Raw genomic sequence first — 12105 nt, 5'->3', positions numbered from 1 at the left:
TATTAATATTTATTTTGCCAATTCAGAGTTTGAACGAAAGCATGTGTGTACCGCGGGGTATGGGATACATTATTGTTCTTTGTAAATATTTTTAAAATCATGTATTTTAGAGCTAAATATTACATTTACAATAAAGATGGATTGGTGTTTGTTTGTTGTCAGCTCGTCAACGTTAAAGCATTCCACGCAAGGAGTTTATTTTCCAGAAGAACACTCTGATAGCGATACGGATGGCAGTGACGACGAGCAACCGACAACATCAAAGCGTGCGACAATGCAAAAACGTAAACTGAAGGGCAAAGACGTAAGTTGATTAAACAAAATTTACGATTTATTTTATCTATTGTACAGGTACCCAGGGAGTTTCTTCGCGGGGACTAACAGCCGAATGAATGTTGAAGAGTCAGAGGTAGAAGAACCAGAACCTATGCCATCGCGGACCATAACTTTATGTACGAAATCCCTCGCGAGTCCCACATTCCCACTGAACAATCTCGGATAGTTCTGTAGCAACTTGGACGCAAGCAATTTGTCCTTTCACAATGTTAATATTTAGGTTGCTAGTCCAAGTCCATCTCGAGAATAGGCGATCCTTTTTCTACGATGTAAATCTTCGCATGCACTTTATTCGCTGGCTCAGTTTGATTGACGCCTTTTGTAGAGCTTCGTTGACAAAATATCGATTATAGATTCTCTTGTGTAGAATTGTAACTGGTGAACCAGTATCTATGGTCATGTTCACTTTTGCTGAATGACCTATCAATACGTCAGTGCGTAATCATGCAGTACACACCAATGGTCATGCAGTACACACCAATCGTCATGCAGTACACACCAATCGTCATGCAGTACACACCAATGGTCATGCAGTACACACCAAACATCATTCAGTACACACCAATCGTCAGGCAGTACACACCAAACACCATACAGTACACACCAATCGTCATGCAGTACACACCAATCGTCATGCAGTACACACCAAACATCATGCAGTACACACCAAACATCATGCAGTACACACCAATCGTCATGCAGTACACACCAATCGTGATTCATAAGAATCATAAAACATATAGTTACAAAAAAGCCGAACGTAAACTATATCCGCAAACTGCAAAGGTATTTATTTAAATTTAAAACACAGTATGCCTACCCTATGTACCATTATAACAATCCACATTTGTTATATCTAACTTTTTTTTTTCTAGATTTTCCAAACCTCTGGTTTTGAAATACCTGCAGACAAACTATATAATTTCTACAATCTCCAGAATATACTGTAAGAGAAACTTTCAGTTTACCAGAAAAACAAAGAATCGGCATAAAGGCAACAATAGCTGAGGTGCAGTATAATTGTAGATATGTATAGATTCACATTTTTTTAAAACTAATAAGGTCATATTATGTATGAAATATATTGAGCATAAGAAAATAAAAGTATTACATATCACATCCTTACAGGTTTTTCCAATACGACAAACGCAAGACTGGAAGAGAAGGGACGTTTTTCTAGTTGACGACAAAGACCGACCATCAAAAAAAATTAAATGCAAGCTGTGGGGAACCCATGCCGAAGCTATTACGGATGAAAACATCGGGCACATCGTCACTTTGACCAACGTGGAGATTGAAGTATACAATGACGCTCAACTCAACTAAAGTCTTTGGATGTGACAACCATAAACGTAAGAACTTAGTCTTCAAAAATATATTCAAAATCACATATTACTGTTACAGAATGTAGCCAATTGTTGCCAAAAGCCAAAGTTGCCAGATAAGTTCTATCTATATCCAACTATAAATCATTACAGCTTCTCTCGCCTTCTTTAAACAATTAATATGCCTACAAGATGACAAAGAAAAACGTTTCTCTCTTTCCTTTTCGTCACACAGGTTGACGATTCTGAAAAAACTTATGAAATAACCATCACGGCTGTGGATGAAGAAATTGATCCAGAACCGTAAGTATATAAATTCAGAAAAACATCAACATGTAAATAACCTAGAATCAAATATCACACATTTAGACGAAACAAAATTCACTTCACTAACTCGAGTTTCTTTTCTTTCCACAGAAAAATGAATCTCCTTACAGAAAATAATGAAATGTTTGTCTGCGAGGTAAATGTCTTCCAATCGTTAAACGTGACTGTTGAAGAATTCACCAACATGTTGCCAATAAAATGCAAAATAGTAAAAAAAAACGATTCAATTAAATCAATTGAAATGGTTGAAAAAAAAAAACAAAGCAACAAAAACTTGCTTAATTGTCTTTTATACCATGTGTTTAGTTGACAGTATTGTTACAACCACTTTTGGCCTAGGCCGAAATACCTAAATAACAACAACGAGGTTTGGAACAAACAATAGCCAACACTCAAAGTACTATGCAAGAAGCATGAGCTCCAATTAATTTCCTTGCACGATGCATTACATAACAACAAAACTATAATGTTACAACAATACAAATGCTACCGAATGGTTGATTTGCCTAGGTTTTCCATTCTTATTCCATATCCACTGTCTTATCTCTTTTTCCAGAAAGCCTACCATCTCCGACTTGCCGTCTCGTCAGTCCTTCACTTGTGTCACACACCCAACACAGCTTTAGAAAATACCGCGCATCACAACGCTCCCTTCTGATTCGTCCACTTGACCACCGGCGACTTGATTCATTTGCATGCTACACCTGATTAACGTCACACATAACAGTACAGTTGAATGCCTTCATCAAAATGTTACTTTACTATCCTAGGCCAGTCGTCTAAAAAATCATATCGGTCTGACTATTAGTTATAATTAATAATTATAAGTCTTGTTAATGGTAGTGTTCAAAATTTGACTTGCTTTAACAATTATGTATTTTGTGAATTTTTCTAACTTCGACACGGCAAGTGACAAGTGACATTTTGGAAATTTTAAAAAACTTGCAGGCCAAATCTTTTTCCAGAAAGCCTACCATCTCCGACTTGTGCCGTCTCTTCAGTCCAAACCTCGTTGTTGCTATTTAGGTATTTCGGCCTAGGCCAAAAGTCTTGACCTGATTTCCACGTCGACTGATGTGTTTCTTCCAATAATTACACACGTTGTCAACTCATCTATTGAATCTGGTATTTCTCGATATTAGTAGATATCTGGTAGAGGGGCGTTTTATGATCGAGTGCGATCTATGCGGTGAATGGTACCATGGAGCATGCGTCAACATTACTCCAGCAGAAGCTATCGATATCGATCGATATAAATGTACCAAGTGTGCCGAGTAGATCCGCATTCAACCGTCTCACCCCGGGCTAACTAACACTGTAATTATATCTTTCAGATTTAATATGGAGAAGAAGAGTTATTCAGACACATGGGGGGAACAACGATATAATTGATGGAGCAGTTGCTTCAAGATGGCGTAGTAAGAGATGACAATAACATCATTCATCAAATTGTCTCTTCATTTATTGGAGATGACAGTTTACCTCTTACGCCAAGAACAGCAATAAACAGGAAATTCGCCAACATGAACAAAATGTCAATTTTTAACATCTTATTGACCATCTCAGATGGAGTGAAGTTCCTTCACCAGAACAACATTGTACACAATGACATAAAGGCAGAAATCATTCCACTTTCATATCAAATGGATATTGATTATACTTTAACCAATAAAGGAAAGCATTTTTAGAGTAAGCAACCATTACAGTGCTGTGCATTTTAAGCATTTTTCGGGGCTTAAGATCGAAGACCTCCGGAAGCCTTGGTATTACACATTATTGACAGATAAATAGTCAGATTATCGACATAGGGTCAAATGATCTTGCATCATCATGTAATCCACCACTGGACGTGGCTACACAACATATAATAATGGTACTGGTCGACATGTTACCTTTATGGCACCCACGTGAGGTTATACTACTATGTTCAGCCCTTTACAGAGCTTACCACACTGGTGGGCATATTGAAGATTTCAATGATGCATTTCAATGCACATTATCAGATCACTTATGTTAATTCTCCTTACAAACAACATCCATTTGACTGCACGTCACATTCTTGGTCATAAGAACATTCTAAGTGACGCGATTTCTCATTGGCAGGTGTCGTGTCTATAGACACGGCGACCGAGAGGTCAAAGGTTGTTGAGCACATAAAGTGTGTGTGCGGTTTTGTTGTGCTACGAGTACGAAAGTATCGATAATAAATGCACCGTTGTTTGTGTTAAATAGAGTTAACCCGTCTCGTGTTATTACTACATTGTTATGACGACTAAGAGAGTAAGTGTATAGGAACTTACAGAGGTAACTAACTTTACAGTGGCGACGAGGATGGGATATCTAACCCTCATTATGGCCTCATTTGCCCTACGCATATCTATACACATTCTCAAATCATCACTATTTTTCTTAGGTACAAAAACTGGTGGTGATATCCACGATGTGGGACCCTGTACCGGCTCTATTATGTCATGATCTAACAACTCATTTAACTTTCTTTCTACTGCATTTCTTAAGTTAAAAGGAATTCTTCTTTGTGGTTGAACTATGGGCTGTACCTTATCATCAATATGTATCTTTAATTCATAATTCTTTAATTTACCAACTCCGGTAAAGACATCCTTGTATTCGTTAAACAACTGATCATTTTTGTCATTGACTTGGACATTACACAACATATCTATCTTTAATATGTTAAGATCACTTGCACCTCTATACCCAAGGATTGTACAACATTCCTTATTATCAATTACCACAAATGTTGTATTTATACCTTTTTTTTCCATAATGCACATAGGCATCAAACTCTCCTTTTACTCTTAATGGTTCTTTTGATCCATAAGTATACACTTTCATCTTGCTAGGCCTAATCTTTATGTTTAATTCTCTAGCAATATCATAATTAATAAGTTTCTGTTGGCGTACAGAACAACACCACACTGTGTTACTGGTGAAAGTCCAGCACAATTGATGTATGGTAGACAACTCAGGACCAAGTTGCCTGAGATGGGTAATGAAGGGAGAGACCCAAACGATGATGATATTAGAGTTAAGGATTATGAAAGTAAAGTAAAACAGAAGGAATATTGGGATAAAAGAAAGAAATCGAAAGAATCAGAAATTAAGAAAGGAGATAAAGTGTTTGTGAAACAGGATAAGAAAAATAAGTTGAGTACGACTTATGGAGAGATGCCATATAGTGTAATAGAAAAGAAGGGAAACAGTGTTCAGATCGAAAACGATGAAGGTGTACAGAAACGAAGAAATGTAAAAGACCTTAAAAAGATTGAGTTTGAAAAGGGTAATGAGAAAGTAAATGAATCTGATGTTACAGAGTAGAAGTTTATAGTTTTAATGTTATAGTTTTAATGTTAGTTAATTTTAGTTGTTATCTTAAATGAGAAAAGAAGGGATGTAGTGTCTATAGACACGGCGACCGAGAGGTCAAAGGTTGTTGAGCACATAAAGTGTGTGTGCGGTTTTGTTGTGCTACGAGTACGAAAGTATCGATAATAAATGCACCGTTGTTTGTGTTAAATAGAGTTAACCCGTCTCGTGTTATTACTACATTGTTATGACGACTAAGAGAGTAAGTGTATAGGAACTTACAGAGGTAACTAACTTTACAGCAGGTAAACAAAATCAAGATGCACGAGACGCTATAAAGATACCACATCACGTAAACCAGAAAACATCAACAAGTTAAATGGAAGTTGATAATGATACATGAATCAGTAACACAAGGTACACAAACAACGTACCGTACATGGTGGCAGCAGTTTTACAAATTTCTGATGAAACATAAATTACCTTTCAATCTACCTGTCTCCTTAGAAAATGTATCACTGTTCATTTGCCATGTTGGGCATGTCGCCAAGTAAAATCAGAACATATTTAGTTCTATATCGTTTATACATAAAATCAACAACATGCCTGACCCAACTAATGCCCCGAACATTGCAATTATTCTCAGAAATGTTAATGTCTACTCTTACAGAAGAATTAAGGAGACCAGCAATGGACAACCAAAACATAGGTACTGTATTTAAAGCTACTTACGATTTTAAAGGCTTAATATGGAAAAGAAAGTAAGAAATCCAGTAGGGGCAAGTAAAGTATCCATCAAATTATGCTCAGTTAATCTCTGGTCTGCAATGCGAATTCAGGATACCAAGCCGGTATGAATGTTCCCATGATTCAGATACATCTGAGAAATCCGATGTTCTAAATTTTGTCAATGTCAATGCTCATTTTCATATATTTTTGTTAAAGACACATAAACCAATTAGCAGAACTTCAATTTACAATATTTGATTAGTTAACAGGTTCATGAAGTATAGTTAAGAATCCAGCCTAAATATCTAATAATATAAACATAAACAACATAAAGGCTGGTTTATGACTGAATGCAATTTTCAGAACCCTATGCATAGACTGTAATAAACTTGCTTATTTTGGCCTTTTTCGAAATAATGAAGAATGTTTAAAAAGAAAACCTTGTTTAATATATACAATTCAAGTGTAAATATTAATTATTTTGGATATGGGTACAGTATATTAAAGTATAGTCATATTTAATCATGATATTACGTACCACTGGAAATATTTTTATGATACTGTATGTGACCACTTGCTCCATCTTCTCCAATTTGGAGTTAAAAAATGAGGTTTTAGACCTAATCGACATTTGAATAGAGCCTGAAATATGAAATAAAAAAGAAGGTAAAAAGATCACAAAATAGCAAGTAGGTTTTAACAGAAATGAGCTACAAAGATACCACAAGCAAACATGTATGCAATCAATAAAAAACCTAAGAATGTTCTTTTGTAAGGAAAGATGTCAAGAAACAACAAAAACTGTAATCATTCAAGGTGAAATTGCTAAAGAAATTGAATTTGAATTGTACCTCTTCTTTTGATCTCATTACTAAGGTCTAACAACAGAGGCAGTAGAATTCTGTTGACCTTGGTCGCCATGCATCTTAAGTGATGTATGTCTCTTTCGTTTTTCCACTAGATTAAATGTTATGGAATCACTTATGTGTCTTCTACGTTTCTGTGCCGGGTTAATTGCTGTAATATTATTGCTCTTGTAACTTTTTTATGTACCTGTTGCCTAACAGAAGAAAACCTTGTTGCGGATAACCAATAATAATAATAATGGCCTTAATGCATGCATTACATGTGAAGAGGAAGGACAAAGAGTCAAACAAGGAAACGGCAATGTCTACCCTTACAGACGAACAAAGGAGACCAGCAAGCTAAAAGAACTACCGAGTGCTGTCAGCAAGGGGACAACCAAAAGGAGTTAGGTAGGTATTGGAAGGACTCAGTAAATAGTAAAACGCTGTCCATGCACAATGATTTAATTTTACCTTTTGCCAAATTATGTTTGTAATGGGGTGTATACCTAAGATACGAACTGGATGAACAAGGGGATACTTTGTAAGTGTTGACGCTGACACAGTTCTTTTGGACCAAGATTGAATCAAAGCACTAGACAAAGGGCAACCCTAGGAGAGATGACCAACATGAACAAAAGGTCAATTTTTAACATCTTATTGACTGTCTCAGATGGTGTGAAGTTCCTTCACCAGAACAACATTGTACACAATGGCATAAAGGCAGAAAACATTCCACTTTCATATGAAAGAGAAGAATAGATGGGCAAGAGACAACATATTATTAGCAGCTATGGTAGAGTAAAGGATATGTTCCATGATATTTTCATAGACATTCAAAGACCAAATGAATAAAAAGGATGGTTTTTGCGTTATTCACAATGATGACTATGGCCTTAATGCATGCGTTACATGTAAAGAGGAACGACAAAAAGTCAAACAAGGAAAAGGCAATGTCTACCCGCAAGCTATAAGAACTGCTGATAGAGTGCTATCAGCAATGGGACAACAAAAAAGAATTAAATAAGGAACTATTTACAATCTTAAAGGCTTAATAAATATGGAAAAGAAAGTAAGAAATCCAGTAGGGGCAAGTAAAGTTATGTTCAAGGTAATCTCTGGTCTGCAATGTGAATTCAGGATACCAAACCAGTATGAAGGTTCCCAAGGTTCAGATAAATCTGAGAACTCCGAATGGTACAAATGGTTCCGGAGGATAAGATGGGCCAGAGGTGCAGTGTGGATCAAATGAAACTATGGTTCAAGGCCCAGACAACTAACATGGATTTTTAAGATTAGAAAGAGTTATTATCATCTACTAAAGAGAATACTGGGCAATGGCCAACACAAATGAGTATAAACATGGAAAACAGGGTTAGCAGTAATTCAGTTTTTTCTTCTTTCTTTCAGAATTTCCTTTTTTTTAAATAAATTTGTTTGTATGTAAATTTATTGCTGTACTTCATTCAAGGTCCTTCATTCAAGAGTTCCAAATTAATACTAATACTCGAACACTAATATTACTTTCTAGAGAAAATAAACCATCAAATGTGTTCCACTAGGTGCATTTATTTGTGTGAATCAAAAGCGTTTGCCATCAATTCTAGTTCATTGAGATTTTAACTCAGCAAAATTAGTAGTATGAACATTTCCTACAATTTTTAGCGAAAAAATTTGCAAATCAAAGATCAGGGATGAGTTATGATGCATTCATTGTGCAAATCAGAAGACGCATAATTGGGATAAAAATCTATCCTCTGTTGAAGTGAAAGGTAGTAATATGGGTAACACATTTGTGATTGCGATGAAGTGATGCTAAATTCGAAGGAAAATTATTTTAGCAGAAAAAGTCTTAACATTGATGATTGGCATTGCAAATTAAATTAGATACCTCAAGGAACCAATTTTATGAAAATTCTAATGTCAGCAGTTCAGTTTTTTGCATTTCAGCTGGTTTCATTGTTGATACTGTAATTCCATTGTTGACATTCATAGTAACATGTCATGTTATTTGCTTACTGTCATAAGAAATATGTGCAATTCTGGTTCCATTGTTTTTATTGTAACATCATAGTAACATGGTTTTGTTATTTTCATTTTGTTTATGACAGTCAGCCTGTTCCATTCCAATTCCATTGTTTAACATCTGTAATAACATGGCTTTTTCATTGCTTCATAAAGTAATATTCGATTATGTAGGTTCAGTTGGCCTCATGATGCTTCTTGGACAAGACATGAAACAGTTCCATAATAATGAATGTTTAGTAGATTTAAATCAAAGTTCCTTCTGATCTCCAAATTACTACTTTATGTGTAGGCTTTATTTTCAGCAAATTAATGTAGATACATATTAGCCCTGTCAAAAGGACGTCTGAAGCAATGGTAACTTAATCCAATACAGCCAATGTCAACATGATCATCTCAGATGTATTTGCTTGAGAGAAAATTGGATACCGCAATTCCATTATTACATTCCTTGAAAAAATCTTCTGTGTACTGCTACCATATTTATTAGTCGAGTATAGTAGTGAATGCAGACAATTTGTAGTTTTAATCATAAAATGGTTCCTTGAGGAATTCATATTAATCTTGCGTGCATCATCATTTTGTTCTAAATGTTGTCAATTAAACTATCACTGCTCATTTTCATATATTTTTGTTATACACATAAACCAATTAGCAGATCTTCAATTTACAATATTTGATTAGTTAATAGGTTCAAGAAAGTAATATTATGCTACTGAGTAGATGCAAGTAAAATTTCAGGTAATTAGTCATGCATCCCAACCTTAAACCAAGGAAACTGATAAACTCGCACATGGTGGGAGGAACGACAGAAAAGACTCATGTTATAAATCCTATGAGATAGAACAAATCAAACCAGAAAGGCTGGTTTATGACTGTTATGCAATTTTCAGAACCATATGCATAGACTGTAATAAACTGGCTTATTTTTTGTTTTCGAAAAAATGAAGAACCTTGTTTAATATGTACAATTCAAGTGTAAATATTAATTATTTTGGATATGGGTACAGTATATTAAAGTATAGTCATATTTAATCATGGTATTACGTACCACTGGAAATATTTTTATGATACTGTATGTGACCACTTGCTCCATCTTCTCCAATTTGGAGTTTAAAAAATGAGGTTTCAGACCTAATCGACATTTGAACAGAGCCTGAAATATTGGATCACGTAGAAGATAAAAACAGGAGAGATGAAAAGAGAAGAAATAAAAAAGAAGATAAAAAGATCACAAAATAGCAAGTAGGTTTTAACAGAAATGAGCTACAAAGATACCACAAGCAAACATGTATGCAATCAATAAAAAACCTAAGAATGTTCTTTTGGAAGGAAAGATGTCAAGTAACAACAAAAACTGTAATCATTCAAGCTGAAATTGCTAAGCAATTGAATTTGAATTGTATCTCTTCTTTTGATCTCATTACTAAGGTCTAACAACAGAGGCAGTAGAATTCTGTTGGCCTTGGTCACCATGCATCTTAAGTGATCTTTTGTTTTTCCACTGGATTAAATGTTATGGAATCACTTCTACGTTTCTGTGCCGGGTTAATTGCTGTAATATTATTGCTCTTGTATCTTGTTCTTTCGTTTTATTAGAATCTCTTTCTTCGCCTTTACTTTTCTTTCCGAGATCTTCTCCCGGTAGGTGGAATTAGAAGGATACATTTTGTATTTCTTTCTAAACTCCCATAAGGCATTGCTTCACCTAATATATTAGAAAAGAATTCAATAGCCTTTGTTGTGCATATATCCCAAAGATAAAGAAAGGTTTTCAGTTCTATTTTATGAATATAGGAAATACACACAATATCTGAACTCATTTTAGAATGGTCAAGAAAGAGAAGCACCAACACTATGGCTGTTTGGTATGGTGGACAGCTATATGGAGGCAGATTGATATTACGACTAGTTTTATTATCGACTGCACCCCAAATTGATAGATTTTGATAACCAACAAATGAGTAAAGATGACTATTTCAATGCAGAGAGAGTGGGACAAGGTTACATTTCAGTAGATTCACTTGCTATATTTATGACTATCATATACTTTATTCCAAACTATATTTTCTTTTAAACAAGACACTGAGAAGAGCTCAAAGAAGTGACCAATCGTTCAGTTTACCCCACTTTTTATTTTTGCCTGAAACAATTATTATAATTATTTGCAGAAATATCATATCATCACGAGTTCTAACTATTCCCAGACTCTGTTTGGTTTTTCTGCTATTAAGGGAAACAGTTTTTGATTGATAAATTGAAAGAAACCTTTCTATTCTGTCGTCTAACATTTAAACAATGTCATTTTTATCAGAGAGAATCCGAGCTGCAAAGAACAAGTGTGTAGAAAAAATCAGCAAGAATTCAAATGGCCAAAACATTGGGAAGATAGGAAACAATAAATCAAAGAAATCTAACAAACAATATGGATGCTGATGCATATTTCACAGCATTTGAAAACTATGCAAAAAAGGGAACGATGGGAGTAAATGAAATGGGCTACAAAGATACCATAAGCAAACATGTATGCAATCAATAAAAAACCTAAGAATGTTTTTTTGGAAGGAAAGATGTCAAGTAACAACAAAAACTGTAATCATTCAAGGTGAAATTGCTAAAGCAATTGAATTTGAATTGTACCTCTTCTTTTGATCTCATTACTAAGGTCTAACAGACCAAACCGAGCCAAAATGCCATCTGGGATGTGGTCCAGTGAGCAACATGCGGGTCCACGTCACGAAGATGCATGCCCCGGCATGTTTTTGACCACTGGAACGAAGTTCTTGGCGGAGGGCACGAGTGCAGTGGCGGGCACTCACCAGCTTGGCAGCGGAGGGCCTTGGTAAAGGCAGAACACCAGAGGACTTGAGATGTCTCCTGAACGTCCAGCACCTAATGGGGGATGGCACTGACGTCCTACCTCCGGATAGGAAAACTCGTAGTGCCATCCTTATGCCGACACGGGTGATTGGGGGAAACGTGGGACCTAGACGCCGCCCGAACCGGTATATTCGAAGCATTCACCAAGGAGAAACGGACATAAACGGAATTGACCAATATATTTGGACTTGCTGCTTTCGGATCTTGTGTGATTTAGGACAAGCGGGACTGACTAAGGTAAGCCTAGTAGCTTTATCAGGCCATTCCAGCACCAACTTTAAAATCACAACAGGGCCAAACGTATAAGACGA

This window comes from Antedon bifida, chromosome 3 (assembly GCF_963402885.1).
Source record: "Antedon bifida chromosome 3, ecAntBifi1.1, whole genome shotgun sequence".
Lineage (NCBI taxonomy): Eukaryota > Metazoa > Echinodermata > Crinoidea > Comatulida > Antedonidae > Antedon > Antedon bifida.
Note: the sequence above shows the minus strand (reverse complement) of the source record.